Source organism: Antechinus flavipes, chromosome 3 (assembly GCF_016432865.1).
Source record: "Antechinus flavipes isolate AdamAnt ecotype Samford, QLD, Australia chromosome 3, AdamAnt_v2, whole genome shotgun sequence".
NCBI lineage: Eukaryota > Metazoa > Chordata > Mammalia > Dasyuromorphia > Dasyuridae > Antechinus > Antechinus flavipes.
In genome coordinates, this window is record NC_067400.1 from 454,053,365 (window position 1) to 454,067,958 (window position 14,594).

The 14,594-nt window shown below is 36.2% G+C and overlaps 1 long non-coding RNA gene across 2 annotated transcripts; it reads right to left on the minus strand.

Moving 5' to 3' along the window:
- Positions 1–2,466: 2,466 nt before the first annotated feature.
- LOC127554700 (uncharacterized) lies at positions 2,467–9,464 on the minus strand. 2 transcript variants are annotated; one of them, XR_007952042.1, is made up of 4 exons: positions 9,298–9,464; positions 4,398–4,462; positions 4,223–4,278; positions 2,467–2,617 (listed from the first exon to the last, which is right to left on the minus strand). It is a non-coding gene; the product is annotated as an uncharacterized LOC127554700 (long non-coding RNA). The 2 variants fall into 2 exon arrangements; XR_007952043.1 differs by lacking the exon at positions 4,223–4,278.
- Positions 9,465–14,594: the final 5,130 nt, after the last annotated feature.

Consider the following 14,594-nt stretch of genomic DNA (forward strand, 5'->3'; position numbering starts at 1 on the left):
AATCAGTTTGGTAAATAAAAAGAGGATAGACTGGAGTTGAATTGAGAGACTTGAGGCAAACGGGCCAGTAGTCATTACAATAATCCAGCTATGAAGTCATGAGGGTATGTACTAGAGCAGTGGCAGCATCAGGAAAGAAGGGGATGTATTTAAGAGCTGTTGCAAAGATAAAATCTACAGGCTTCGGTATTTTGGGTATTGGGGGGTTGAGAAATGGTGAGGAATTCAGGAAGACTTCCCAATCGAGAGCTGGAAAGACTGGGAGAATAGTATTGTCTTTAATAATAATAGGAAAGTTTGGAAGGGAGATGGTTTAGGAGGAAAGATAATAAGTTTAGTTTGGGGCATGTTGAGTTGAAGATATTTACTGGACATCCAGTTCAAGATAGCTGAAAAACAATTGTAGATAAGAGATTCGAGGTCAGTAGAGATGTTAGGGCTGGGTAAACAGATTGAGAATCAACAGCACAGAGATGAAAATTAAATCCATGGAAAATCACTATTACGTAATATTTGGAGAAAAGCACTCAACTAGAATTAGGAGGCCTTTATTTTAGATGGTCTAGTGGGCCTGTACAACTTTGGAAAAGTCAATTTAGGTAGAGAGTATTTTTGTTCAGATAAGGCATAGACTAGATTAGTGGTGTTGGACTTAAATAGAAATGGATCTCTGTGAGCCAGTACTGACTTAAAAACCACAAATAAACATAATCTATGTTGGGGGGGAAAAACGTTAAATCCATGGAAGCTGAAAGATCATCAAGTGAAATAATATATAAGGAGAAAAGAAGACCCAGGATAGAATCCTGAGGGGCAAGAATAGTAAAACAGTGTGATCTGTGAAAGAAGCATGCAAAGGAGACAGAGAAGGAACAGTCTTACAGGTAGGAGGAAAACTGAGAATGGTATCTAGAGGAAAGAAAGTATCAAAGACAAGATGGCAATTATCAGTGTCAAAAGGCTGCTGGGAAGTCAAAGAGAATGAGAACTGAAAAAAAGCCATTACTGGATTTGGAAATTAGATCATTGGTAATTTTGAAGAGAACAAGTTAAATAAGAGGTAGTTCAGTGGATAGAGCCAGAGAAGGAAATGGCAAACACTTCAAGTATCTTTGTCAAGAAAACCTCAAATGGGGTCATGAGTCACACATGCCTGAAAAATGACTGAACAATATGATGAAGAAGATGATAGTGGCAGAAAGTAACTGAATGATAGGAAATGGGAAAGAAAGGGGAAGGATTCAGTTTCTCCTATAAAACATGAAGCAAGGTTCTTAGCAGAGAATATGGGGAAGAAAGTTGGGGGGGGGGGCTTAAAGAGAGATGAAAAGGTCTAGAACAGTGGTTCTCAAATTTTTGTTTTCAGTATTTTTATCATATTAAAAATTATTGAGGATCTCTCCAAAGCATTTTTGTTTATCTGGATTATATTTATAGACATTTACCATATGGAAATAAAAACTATTTTTGAATTTGTAGACCCTCTAAAAGGGTTTCAGAGATCCCCAGGATTCTCTAGACTATACTTTGAGAACCACTGTCTAGAGTCACTTCAGAAGAATCATTATGAGAAATGGGGTGTTGAGTTGATAAGGGAGAGGGATAGAAGGTTTGCTTATCCATAGGCCACATTACCACTCTTCTAATAGTTAAGACTATTGATTAAAAATATATATATTTTAAATAAAGCTATTGGGGCAGATTATTAGAACCCCAATCCTGGAGTCAAGAGGACCCTAGTTCACATTCTGCCTGAGACACTTACTAGTTTAGTTGTATGACCTTGGAGTCTCGTAGCCCTGGTTGCCTCCCCAAAATAACAATTAAAGTTATTCCAGAATCTTACCAGTTCTCTGGGGAACAATGAGCTACTACTACTACAGATGCTGTAAACTGTGGATGAGATTCCTATTTCAGGTGGGTTGGAATAGATGACCTCCGAAGTACATTCTAAAACTCTAATTCTATGATTCTATGGGGGGAGGGTGTGTGTGTGTGTGTAAAACCTCCTAAGATAAAAGGTAAGTAGCACCCCATCATCCACTGAGAGAGAAGGAGGGAGAGAGAGGCTGTGTCAAAACCAGTTTCCTGGGATATGATACAAATGATTTTTGCTTTGAATGGAAAAGGAGGGAGGATTGTGGCAAGAATCTGTAGAGGACGAAAAATCCTTGACTCAATTGGGGAATTTTCCTGAAAGTGTTTTTCAATCACTTGATAATAAGAGTGTGGAAAGACTGTTTGCCATGAATTGTATTGAAGAGAGTATCAAGACAAGAGATTGACCTATAGTGTCAAAGGCTGCAAAGAAGTATGTTTAATCAACCTGATGGAGTTATACAAAACTTTGGTCAAAAGAAAGAAATTAATGAGATTTCATGAAACCCCTAAAGATCGCCTACAAGGATCAGTCATACTTGTTTTGTCCTACATAAAAAGCAATCTACAAGAGAGGTGAGAAGAGAGTCAAGAAATTAGCAGAAAGCAGAAAGGACAGGGCTCTGGAGGGAGTTCTGCACTCACCCTTATGTTGAGAAGACAGCAAGACAGAGAAGGGGACTGCTCTCCCCATCATTGCTTCTCCATCATCAGCAGTGACATTGTACAGTGGGAGCACCTGGATGGAGGAGACAAGTTAAGCCAGCCTTTAGAGAAAAAACTTTCCTCTCTTCCCCTACCTTTTGCTCTCTAACAAAAACGAGGGGCTCTTTAAAGGAGGAAGTTCCTCTTTTACTGAAGTCCTAGTATCCAGCAGGTTTTCTTTCAGATTGCCATGTAGGAGTCAATTTTCTGTTTTTAACCACTTCATCTGATTTGCCCATATAAATGAGTTCCTGAGAAAAAACACCTTGGCAATCTACATTCTTTGTCTCAAAGACTCCCCAACCAAATTTCTAGTCTTTCTTTCATATGTAAATGTAGCTGCTCCCTGTCGGAAATTTCTTTTAATAGGCTGGGGGGAAAGGCAGGTGGTGAGAGGGGCAAAAATCAATTGGGGTTTCATGATCATACCTAGCTATAAGTGCGTATTAGGAGAATTAGGGAGTAGGATGATATTGCTAACTGATAAAAGCAAGATCACCAAAGTATAGAAATCTAATACAGTACAGTCCTAGGCTAACTGGTAGAATGCTTCTTTCCTTCCTTCCTACATTCCTTCTTAACTTCCTTCCTTTCCTTTCTTCCTGCCTATAGAAAATTATGTTGACTCAGTCATCTATTGTTCCCAGCCCTCCACATCAGTGTTGGGGGAGGCCCTGGTGAAGGAGACAAGTTTGTAGTTCTTTGTCATATACTCTTCCTCGAAAATTGACACATTCTTGCTTCCTTAGGGAGGAACTGAGATGCTAAAGCCTCACCTCTTTTGCTGAGGTAGACCTCTATCTGGATTATATTAAAGTTATTGTCCTCACTTTGAAGTCATTGCTGATCTCTAGAGATCAGCTCCTCAGTGCATAGCTACCTTGGTGAAATAGTAAAATCTTTTAAATTCTCTTTGTCCCGAGTTTTTCCTTATTAATCCGCGTGAAAGCCCCAAAGGACAATTTTTCTTTCTATACAGCCTTCCTTCCTAGTTACTTTTTTTTTTTCTCTTGCTTTAGCCTCAGGGCCTCTTTGCCTTGCAGCCTTCTCTGCAGCCCTCCCAGAAAAATGCAGAGACTCTTTTAATCCTTGTTATCTGGGCAGTTAGCTTCTAAAAGGCTGTTTTCCTCGGGTCTTAACAATTTTGCAGCCTACTGAGAAAACAAGTAGCCAGAATTACTCTTTGGCTCAAATTCCTAAACTGGAAAGAATTCTCCCTTTCTACTAGGGATTTCCACTTGAGGTATTTTATGATACCTTTGCCTACGGAATAAGTTTTTGAGTCTAGCAATCTTTGAACATTATGTTTATATGAAAAAATGTTTTGATAACTTATTTGAATGAAATTCAATTTTGAATTGCAAATTTTAGAAAGTCACAGATATAAAAATTACTTTTTATACTATATTCTGGGTACTTTAATTTTTCACAAAAATAATGCTTTCCCTTAGTTCCTCTTCTAAGAATAGAAGTCTTGTTGGAATATTGATTAGAAATATTAAGAGTCCCCTTAAAAAATATACTTCGCTTTTTCCATCATTCAGCAAAACAAGGAAATGGTCCTTTTAAATGCTGACATTTCACAGTCCTCTTAGGTAACCTCAGGTGGTAATTTAATTTTAAATGTCTAAAAACCTACCTAGAAAGCTCTGGAAGGTAGATAATCATAAATATTATTGAGAAACACCAAACCTCCTAAAACAAGAAGAAGTAAGGCTTTTATTAGTAGAAGGGAGGTCTCAAACAAAACAATGTGGGATACAATAGAAGGAGCTGTCTCAGGTCAGAGTTCTGTATTCAGATATCTCCCTGACCTTTATCAACTGTTTTCTTGGTCCAGTATTTAATTTTTCTGAGCTGGTGGTTGTTGTTCTTCCTTCTGGAAAAGAACCAAAATGATATCTCTATGTTAGAATTGAGCTTCAGTGTGTCTGACTGTGAATGATCAGACCAATATGAGCTTGCAATAAATGCTCTGCCATAGGTCAGACACAAATAATCCAAATGAACATTTGGGATGGCTTCTCTAATTTTGCACATCTCACATTTCTTTTGGGCTAATTCAATTCTGCTTTGCTCATAGAGCCCAAAACCTTCTCTGATGAGGGCACACCATGCTGGGTGGTCCTGTCCCAGTGTTTCCCATGTCATACAAGCAATTCTAAAGTTCTTAAAAGATACCTTGATAGTGTTCTTGTATTTCTTTTTCTGATCAACCTTGTGAATGCTTGCCCTATGTGAGTGCTCCATAAAATAACTTTGTTGGCAAGCATACGTTTGGCATCCAGACAATGTGGCCAGCCCAATGGGTTGTATACTACAGTAAAGCTGGAATGTTGGCAATTTAATTCAAGAGGCAAGAGCTCTGGGGTAGTTAGATGGCTCAGTGGATGGTGCACCTACTTGCCAGGGTGGTTGTAAGAATCAAGTAAGTTGACATGTGTCTTTGCAAACCTTAGAGCATTTCTATAAATATTATATTACTAGATATTACATTATTGATTTATTACATTTTCATTATTTTATTAGAAAGCCACTGAAATCTCTTCAAACTACAGAGCTTTATAAGGCTCTTCTGTCTGTCCTGTCACCACAGAAATATTTCATTGCCTAAAACAAAGATCTGGCCATTCTTAGCACACAGGCCATACAAAAACAAGCAGTGGGCAGAGTTGCCCTGAGGCTCATAGTTTGCCAAACTCTGCTTTGGGTAATGAGAAATTCTGATGATGACAAAGCCACATGTTTTCTTCAGAAGCCAGTCACCCACAGAGGGGAAATATTATCTGTACTTTGTGAATTTTTCTGCACCACTAATGAGCTTGGTACACATCTGTTTCCCAACACCTGTTGGACTAGTTTACATGGCAACAATAAAAACATTCATTGCAATTCCTTTCTTTCTTTATTTAAGCTTGTATGACAAGTGACCAAGTGCATTTTTTACTTGCCACCACTGTCTCCATTTGGAGGATAGAAGCATCTTTCATTCTCAGTAAACTATAATACCTTAGAATAAAGAAGGAAGCCAATAAAAACAATAGTAGTTCAGAGTCTTCTGGTTATAAAGCACTTTGCAAAATCCTAGGATTCCTGTTGAGAGAAATTGAGCAGTCTGGAAAAGGATTTGAACAGCTTTATTGCTCCTTTACTTTTACAAACTAGAAGAGAGCCAGGGGATACAAATTTATTCATTAGGAAACAACTCTAGGAAGAGTTTTCTGGGAGAGAAAGAGGGGCACCAGCCAAAGCTGGTGGTTGTTAATTAATGAAGAAGGGAGTAGAGCAATTAAAAGTATGTGGTATGAAGTTCTTGGTTCAAGATGGCAGTTTCAAGATCAAGACAATATGAATACTGATGGCAATAGAAGCCGGGACTGTTAACAAAAGCAATGGGTGCCAGAGCAAAGGGAAAGAAGACTTCTGAAACTTGTATGCCTTTTAATAACCCTCCACAGAGTTAATATCTTGATAACCTTAGTTGCTTGCAGAAGAATTGAACCTTGAAAGACATAATACTCATGTTTCTAGGAAGATCCAGAGCTGAAAGCCAAATAAGTCATAGAGGTAACACTGAGGAGCTTTCATGATTGAACCTGGTTTTTGTGGCCCTGGATCTTTGGTAATGAATTGTAGGTTATTTTTCTGTTATATTATTTCATTTTCACTAAATTCTATGAGGTAATCCAGACAGGTATTGTTATTCCTATTTTTCACACAAGAGAAATAAACCTCAAACATGTTAAATTTCTTGCCTAAGATCACACAACTGACAAAAAACCTAGAATTAAGGTCTTCTGATTTCAAATCCCAGCTTTGCAGTTAGTTTCTTTATATGCTCAACTCTTGATAATATTTCAATATTATTATTATGTGTAATAACACTTTTGCACCAAGGAACACACTCTTCTGATGTGTTACTATTTCTTATAGAACATATTAGTATAAAACAAATCCATTGTGAATTCTAGCTGTTAGCATTTTGTTTCCAAAACAATAAAAGGATAGCGTAGTGTTCTTACCCAGAAGCTGGTACCAGAATATGAGCCCCAAGGAGAGTGTCATCACAAAATTCCAGTGCAAACAGTTATCAATTTGGGAATGAATCTAAGGTCATGTATTTTGTTTTTGTTTTTGTTTTTTTTAAAAAGACCCATCTTTATCCTAAGCTGCCTGTTTCACTCCTCTTAAAACTTGAAGAACTGGAGGGTTCCTGCTATAGTTTTCTCTGACTGAGTAAACAATGCATATAGCAAGCAGAACAAAGATAAAGTATTTACTGTCATAAATAAATAGATACAAGTCCTCCTAAATGGGAGGTAGAAGCCTGAGCCAAAGTACCATTCAGTGTCCAGTTTCAAGCCAGATATGGAAAGACTATTTTCCTTTAGTCATTTCCCTTAAACACTCAAGCTTGTCCATTTTCTATTGTACATGAAGCTCCACACAATACTTAAGTAACCTAAGTGGCTAGGGAAAAGAATTGGTAAGAATTAGAGTAAGATTATAAATATAAAAAATAGTTGTCCCTTTCCCTTGCGGGGGTTAGGGCATGGTGCTCCACTAATCTGGAAAATCTGCATAAAATTATTTGGTCCTGCCTTTGTACCAGAAAAGGACTGAATTTATGAAGTATTCACAGTACCTTATTGTGAAATTTGGATTATCATATAATACTAATATATGTACATATATGCATTTCTGAGTTTCTAAAATCTTTGTATCACATTGCTGACCTTACATGACATCTGCAGCTTCTTTAAAACTTCCAAAAAATTCTCATTTCTAATGCTGACTAACAATATTTCCAAACCATATGGAAAGACACAATATGGAAGGAATAACTGTAGTTCATTTCAATTTTGAAGGGTATTGGGGCAGGTAAATGGTGCAATGGATACAGTATTGGCCCTGGAGTCAGGAGGACCTGAATTCAAATCCAGCCTTAAACATTTAACACTTACTAGCTGTGTGATCCTGGGCAAATCATTTAATCCCAATTGTCTCAGGGGAAAAAAAAAAAAAATTGGGAGTCATTATGAGTCAGATGTCCCAGATCAAGACTACATCTGCCCCTCAACATCCCAAGGATACTCTTAAGGGGTCAGTGCTAATTTTCCAAAGCTCTCAGCCTGAGCCCCCATTCGCATGTGTTTTTCCCAATATAAATTGTCATTATTAAGTACTCTAATGTCATTTAACCAATCATCATCAATTTTACAAAAATATTTATTGAAAAGATATAGTGCAAACAGAAATATAAACTCTTCTTCCTCTCCTCCAATACTTGGGGGTACATGCTCCTCTAAGCTCCTTTTGTTTCTGAGGAAAGTGGGTTCAGACTTAAAGCAGCTCCTACAAAGCATTTGCTCTACCAAGCTCACTTCTGAATTCAACATCACTGCTAGCTAGACAAGTTGACATTTCAGCCACCACGCATCCCAGGCCATTGCCAGTCATCTTGACTTCTGTCTAGCCACTGAATTTCAATGACTCTGGCTGATGACTTTGCACAGTTCAGCCTCACTTAAATTCAGTTTATTCAAAAGTCAAGATGTAACTCTTATGATGTCATCGGTACTCTTTAGGAACAAAAGTTAAAAAACAATAACACTAGGCATGACTACCACTTTTAGGGGCTGCCCTAGTTAGTGCCTTGCTTGTAGCAAGTTCTGTCCTAGACTCTAGCTCTTCATTCTGGTTTTTTGAAGTTCATGGGTATGTGTCTCCAACTAAAATCAGGAAAGTACAAACTTAAAAAGCAAAGAATACATTCAGTGGCCACAGTACCAGTCACAGGTAAGGAAAACCCAAAATTTCTCTGAATGTTATCATTCATTAAATTCATTCTTAAGTCTGGCCTACCTACCAATCAAAAGACAATTTGTTCACACAGCAAGGTGACCAGACACAGTCTGAATCAAGGAGCTGACAAGACTAATCTGGATGTGTTCTGGGAGTGAGACTCCAGGGCTCTGTTGGAAAAATATTAGCTTGACCCTGAATGTATTTAACATAAATGTGAATGAACTGGGAAAAAATTCCAAGGTGATTGCTCTGTGATCTCTCATTGCCCCTGGACGAATTGCTGAAATTGAGTTCTTGAAATTGAAAAGTTGACAACAGGACTTAGACCCTGGAATTCTACCCTTGGAAGACCCCACTCAGGTACTGACAGCCCAGTAGGAAACTTAAAATAGCCAGTCTTTTCTTTTATATATTTTAACTTTGTCTCCAGTCAGGTTCACAAGCATTCTAAATGCCTGAGGTAAAGAGGATTGGTTAGCTTGCAATGGACTTAGGATTATTGCTTTCTCAATCTTTTTGTAAATTTAATTGCAGAAAACAAAAAAGGTTTGATCTCTTCCAAAAATAACTGATTCCCCAAATATGGGTAAAAAGAGTATTGCTTTGGCCAGTCCTGTAAATCATAATTTGGAGGAGATGGGTGGCAGGGAGCAGGAAGACAAATTTAGATTCCCTGCCTGGAAAAACTTCCATGAACTGATGCTGAATGAAGTGAGCAGAACCAAGAGACAAGAGAACATTGTACACAAGTAACAAGATTATGTGATGATCAACTATAACAGACTTAAGCTTTTCTCAGCAATACAGTGATCCAAAACAATTCCAATAGACTTGGGATAGAAAATGCCATCCATATTCAGAGAGAAAACTATAGAAACTTAATAAGGATAGAAGGATATTATTTACCTTTTGTTCTTGTTGTTTGCTTCTTTTCTCTTGTGGATTTTTTCCTTTTATTCTGATTTTTCTTTTACAACATGACTAAAATGGAAATATGTTTAAAATGATTGTACAACTCTTTCTATTATTGTTTACTTGTATTTTTGTTTTTCTTCCCAGGTTATTTTTACACCTTCTTTCTAAATCCGATTTTTCTTGTGTAGCCAGACAATTGTATAAATATATATACATATATTGTATTTAACATATACTTTAACATATTTAACATGTGTGGGACTATTTGTCATCTAGGGGAGGAGGTGGAGGGAAGGAGGGGAAAAGTTGGAACAGAAGTTTTTGTAAGAGTCAATGTTGAATATCTAACATATATAGGACTGCTTGCCATCTAGGGGAGGGGGTGGAGGGAGGGAGGGAAAAATCGGAACAGAAGCAAGTGCAAGAGATAATGTTGTAAAAAAATTACCCTGGCAATAAAATATTAAAAAAAAAAAGTCAATGTTGAAATATTACCTATGCATATGTTTTGTCAATAAAAAGCTATAATTTAAAAAAATTATTCGAGAAGAAATAAATAAAATAAAATAAAACAAAATGATTCTACATGGGGCAATTGGATGGCACAGTAATTAGAGAAGCAGCCCTGAAGTCAGAAGGACCTGAATTCAAATCCAGTCTCAGACTTGACTTACTTGTCATGTGACCCTAGGCACTTAACTCCAACTGCCTGACCAAAAAAAAAAAAATTGTAAATTATTAAATTATTGTACATGAATAACCTATATCAGATTGCTTGCTATTTGGGAGAGAGAGAAAAAAAGGGAAAACAAAAAATTTGGAACTCAATATTTTACAAAAATGAATGTTGAAAAGTATCTTTACACGTAATTAGAAAAATAGAATACTATTGAAATTTCAAATAAATAAATTAGATCAATGGACACTAAATGTAGATCAACATCTCACACCATATATCAAGATAAGGGCAAAATGGGTACATGATTTAGACATCATAAACAAATTAGAAGAACAAGAAATAAGACACCTGTCAGCTCTATGGAAAGGAGAAAAATTCATTACCAACAAAAGAGATAGCATTATGAAAAGCAAAACCAATGGAAACAAAATTAGAAAGAAGCTTTCCCAGCTTTCTAGGAAACAATCTTTATCGCAAGTGTCTTTGATAAAGGCCTCATTTCTCAATGAGTCAAATTTATAAGAAGACAAACCAATTCCCAACTGATAAATGGTCAGAGGATATGAGCCAGCAGTTTTCAGAAGAAATCAAAACTATCTATAGGCATATGAAGAAGTGCTCTAAATCACTTTTGAGTAGAAAAATGCAAATAAAAACAACTATGAGATACCACCTCAGACCTATAAGATTGGCCAAGATGACAAAAACAAGGAAAGAGATAAATATTGAGAGGATGTAAGAAAACTGGGACACTAAATGCATTGTTGGTGGAATTGTGAATGAATCCAACCATTCTAAAGAGTAATTTGGAACTATACTCAAAGGATAAACAAAAAGTGACTCTTTGACCCAGCAATACCATTACTAAGCGTGTATCCCAAAGGGATCATAAAAAGGGAAAAGGACTTACATGTGCCAAAATATTTGTAGCAGCCCTTTGCATATTGGCAAAACATTAGAAAATGAAGGGACATCCATTAATTGTGGATTGGCTGAATAAATCTGTGGTATATGAATGTAATGAAATACTATTGTACAGTAAGAAATGACAAAAAAAAATTGTAAAAAGGAAATGATGAACAGGCAGATTTCAGAAAAACCTGGAAAGATTTATATGAATTGAAGCAAAGTAAAATGAGCAGAACCAGGGAAAATATTGTACAGAGTGTCAGCAACATTGTGATGACCAACTATGATTGACTCAGCTCTTCTCAGCAACACAATGACCAAAGACAAGTACAAAGGATTTCCTAAGGAAAATGCTATCCATAATCAGATAAAGAACTAATGGATTCTATATTATGAAAAATTATTGTTCGGTAAGAAATGACCAGCAGGATGATTTCAGAAAGACCTAGAGAGACTTACATGAACTGATGCCGAGTGAAATGAGCAGGACCACAAGATTATTATATACTTCAACAACAATACTATATGATGATCAATTCTGATGGACTTTGCCCTCTTCAACAATGAGATGAACCAAATCAGTTCCAATAGAGCAATAATGAACTGAACCAGATACACCCAGCGAAAGAACTCTGGGAGATGACTATGAACCATTACATAGAATCCCCAATCCTTCTATTTTTGTCCGCCTGCATTTTTGATTTCCTTTACAGGCTAATAGTACACTATTTCAAAGTCTGATTCTTTCCATACAGCAAAATAACTGTTAAGACATGTATACTTATATTGTATTTAATTTATGCTTTATCATATTTAACATGTATTGGTCAACCTGCTATTGGGGGAAGGGAATGGGGGGAAGGAGGGGAAAAAGTGGAACAAAAGGTTTGGCAATTGTCAATACTGTAAAATTACCCATGCATATAATTTGTAAATAAAAAGCTATATATATATATATATATATATATATATATATATATATATATATATATATATATATATATATAATATATATATATAAAAAAAACTCAATAAAATTAAAAAAAAAAAAGAACTAATGGATTCTGAATGCAGATTGAGGCACAATTTTTTCCCACTTACTTTATTCTTTCTTGTGATTTTTTTTTCCCTTTTGATCTGTTTCTTTCAAAACTGTGACTAATATGGAAACATGTTTTACATGATAGCACATGTATAAACTATAGCAAACTGCCTACCATTTTCAGATGAGGGAAGGAGGAGGAAGGCAGAAAAATTTAAAACTCAAAATCTTGTAAAAAAAAAAAAAGGAATGCTAAAAATTTTCTTGACATCTAAGTGAGGAAAAAATAAAATACGATTTAAAAATAAAAATAAATTAGATCCATGCTCCCCCTTTTCTGAAACAGTACTATTTATAATCAAACTAAAAGGGGACACATAGTTTTATTTTGCTAACTCTTGCATACACCATATTCACATATCATACACAATATATAACACTTTTCAGGGTTCATAAGATCATAGATTTAAGGATGTAAGTTCATGAATCCTTAGGAGCATGGAATCATAGATTTAGAACTCCCAAGGAATCTAAAAAAAAGACCATTTCTTGGAGTCAAGAAGACATCTATCTGCTTGAATTCAAATTGGCACACTAGCTGTGTGACCCTGGGCAAGTCATTTAACTCTGTTTGCCTAGGTTTTCTCATTGGTAAAATGAGTTGAAGGAAATACTGAATCATTCCAGTATCTTTGCAAGAAAACCCCAAATGGGGACAGAGAGTTGCACGTGACTGAAATGATTTAACAACAACCTCATTTCAAGGATGAGAAAAAATGAGGTTACAGAAATTTAATGACTTATATGAGGATACGTAGCAATTGAGAGGCAAGTTGGGTTTGGGGGGAGGCAATCCAAGTTAAGCCCAGGGTCAAATTTGAACTCAGATCCTTCTTACTTGAAGAGCTCTATCCATTGCACTACCTCCAAGGCAAGTTCTAAACTCAAAATCTGATTCTAAAACTTACACCCTTTCTTTCCATTGTGCCAGGTTTGAAAAATAGAGTCAAAGTTTTTTGGAACACTCACTCAAATAGAGTATCAGTGTTTAACAGAGGGTGGTCCAGTTCCTGGACAGGAACATTTGCAGTGTGCATTTAATTTGTTTCTCTGAGGAAGTGTTTTGTTAAAGTGGAAAAACATTTGAGCCCTCATCCCTGTCTGCCTTGAGCTCTGGATGACCAAACAAGCCGTCTCACTTAATTCTGAGTTCAGCTTCTTCCTTTGTAAAATGAAAGAAATGAAGTAACTAATTTCTCCCAGACTTAACAGTCTAGGATTCTTGTCAGAAATTTCAGTCCAAATTTCTAAAATGGTTAATTAAGATTAGCCGAAAGGATAAAAGTTAATATGTTCTTTTCCTGGATCAAGTGTTGCTAATCTGTATGGATTGTTCATTTCTACGTATTATTTTTCTTTTGTGCACACATTATTACATCATTTTTTCTTTAATGCAATTTAAATTCAGCATAACATAAAATTCATTGAGAAAAGTCAGCTGGGATGTTCATGGTACAGAGTTACTTTACTCTTCGTGTGACCATTATAAAAATAAGAAATGAAATAAATAAATGCTAATTTCAGTTGAAAAAAATCTATTTTCTTGTTACAGTTCCCAGCATTCTGACAACGTCGAATAGTATAGCCTCAGAAGAATTTGATCAAATGCTACTGGTTAGATTATAAAAGGCAGACAGACTGGATTCTAGTTAGCAACACTTTTTCATTCTAACTAGGTTTCATGACATTAACATTATTTTGTGACAATTTCGTAGGTGGAAACCCGAGGGGGAGAAATGTTGTGGTTCTTTCACAATTCATTAGTTGGTAGACATTTCTGTTATGTTACCAGATTGAATGAGTCATATGCTAAATGAATATGCCAGCCTAAGGCATTCCTGCCCCCAGAAGTATAGCCCATAGTGAAAACTGATTGCATTATACATAAAAACATAGCAGACACTAAGTACCCCCCTCTTTATTTACTTAATGTGCATATTGAAAATGTGATTTTTAACCTGTCACATCATCAGTAAATTGTCACATTTTAATCAGGTCTTTTTTGATGGACTCTCTCATGACACCTTAAGATAACTGCTTTAGTCTCCTTTTTTTTTTTACCCTATTTATAGGTTTCTAGGGGAAGAGGGAGACAGTAAATATGATTTCCTGAAAGCAAACCAAGTATTTTAGAACAGATAAAGTAGATAGTGAAGTGGACAGAACACTGGGCTATGAGAAAACCCCAATGGGGTCACAAAGAGTGAGACAGGATTGAAAAACAACACTTAGCACTAAGTAATGTTTTTTTTTTTTTTTTTTTGTCAACCGGATTTATCAGACGTTACTCTTCTTCACAAACTCTACAATCCAAATAATCTGACCTTCTAGTTTCTTACACATACAATGTCACCTCCCATTCCTATTCCTTCTTTGTATTTAATTCTTGATGCTTGATGAAGCCTCCTGAGCTTTTCACCATAGAATTCCCAGCTTCTTCTAAATCCCACCCCCCCCCCTGCCTTTTCTGATTCCCATTATTGTTAGTGCTTATCCATCTCACTCCAAAAAAAGATCTAGCATTTACTTTGTATTTGCTTAAGTATACAAGCAGTTTTCCTCAATAGAGTAAGATCCGGAAGGTGAGGACCTTGTCAT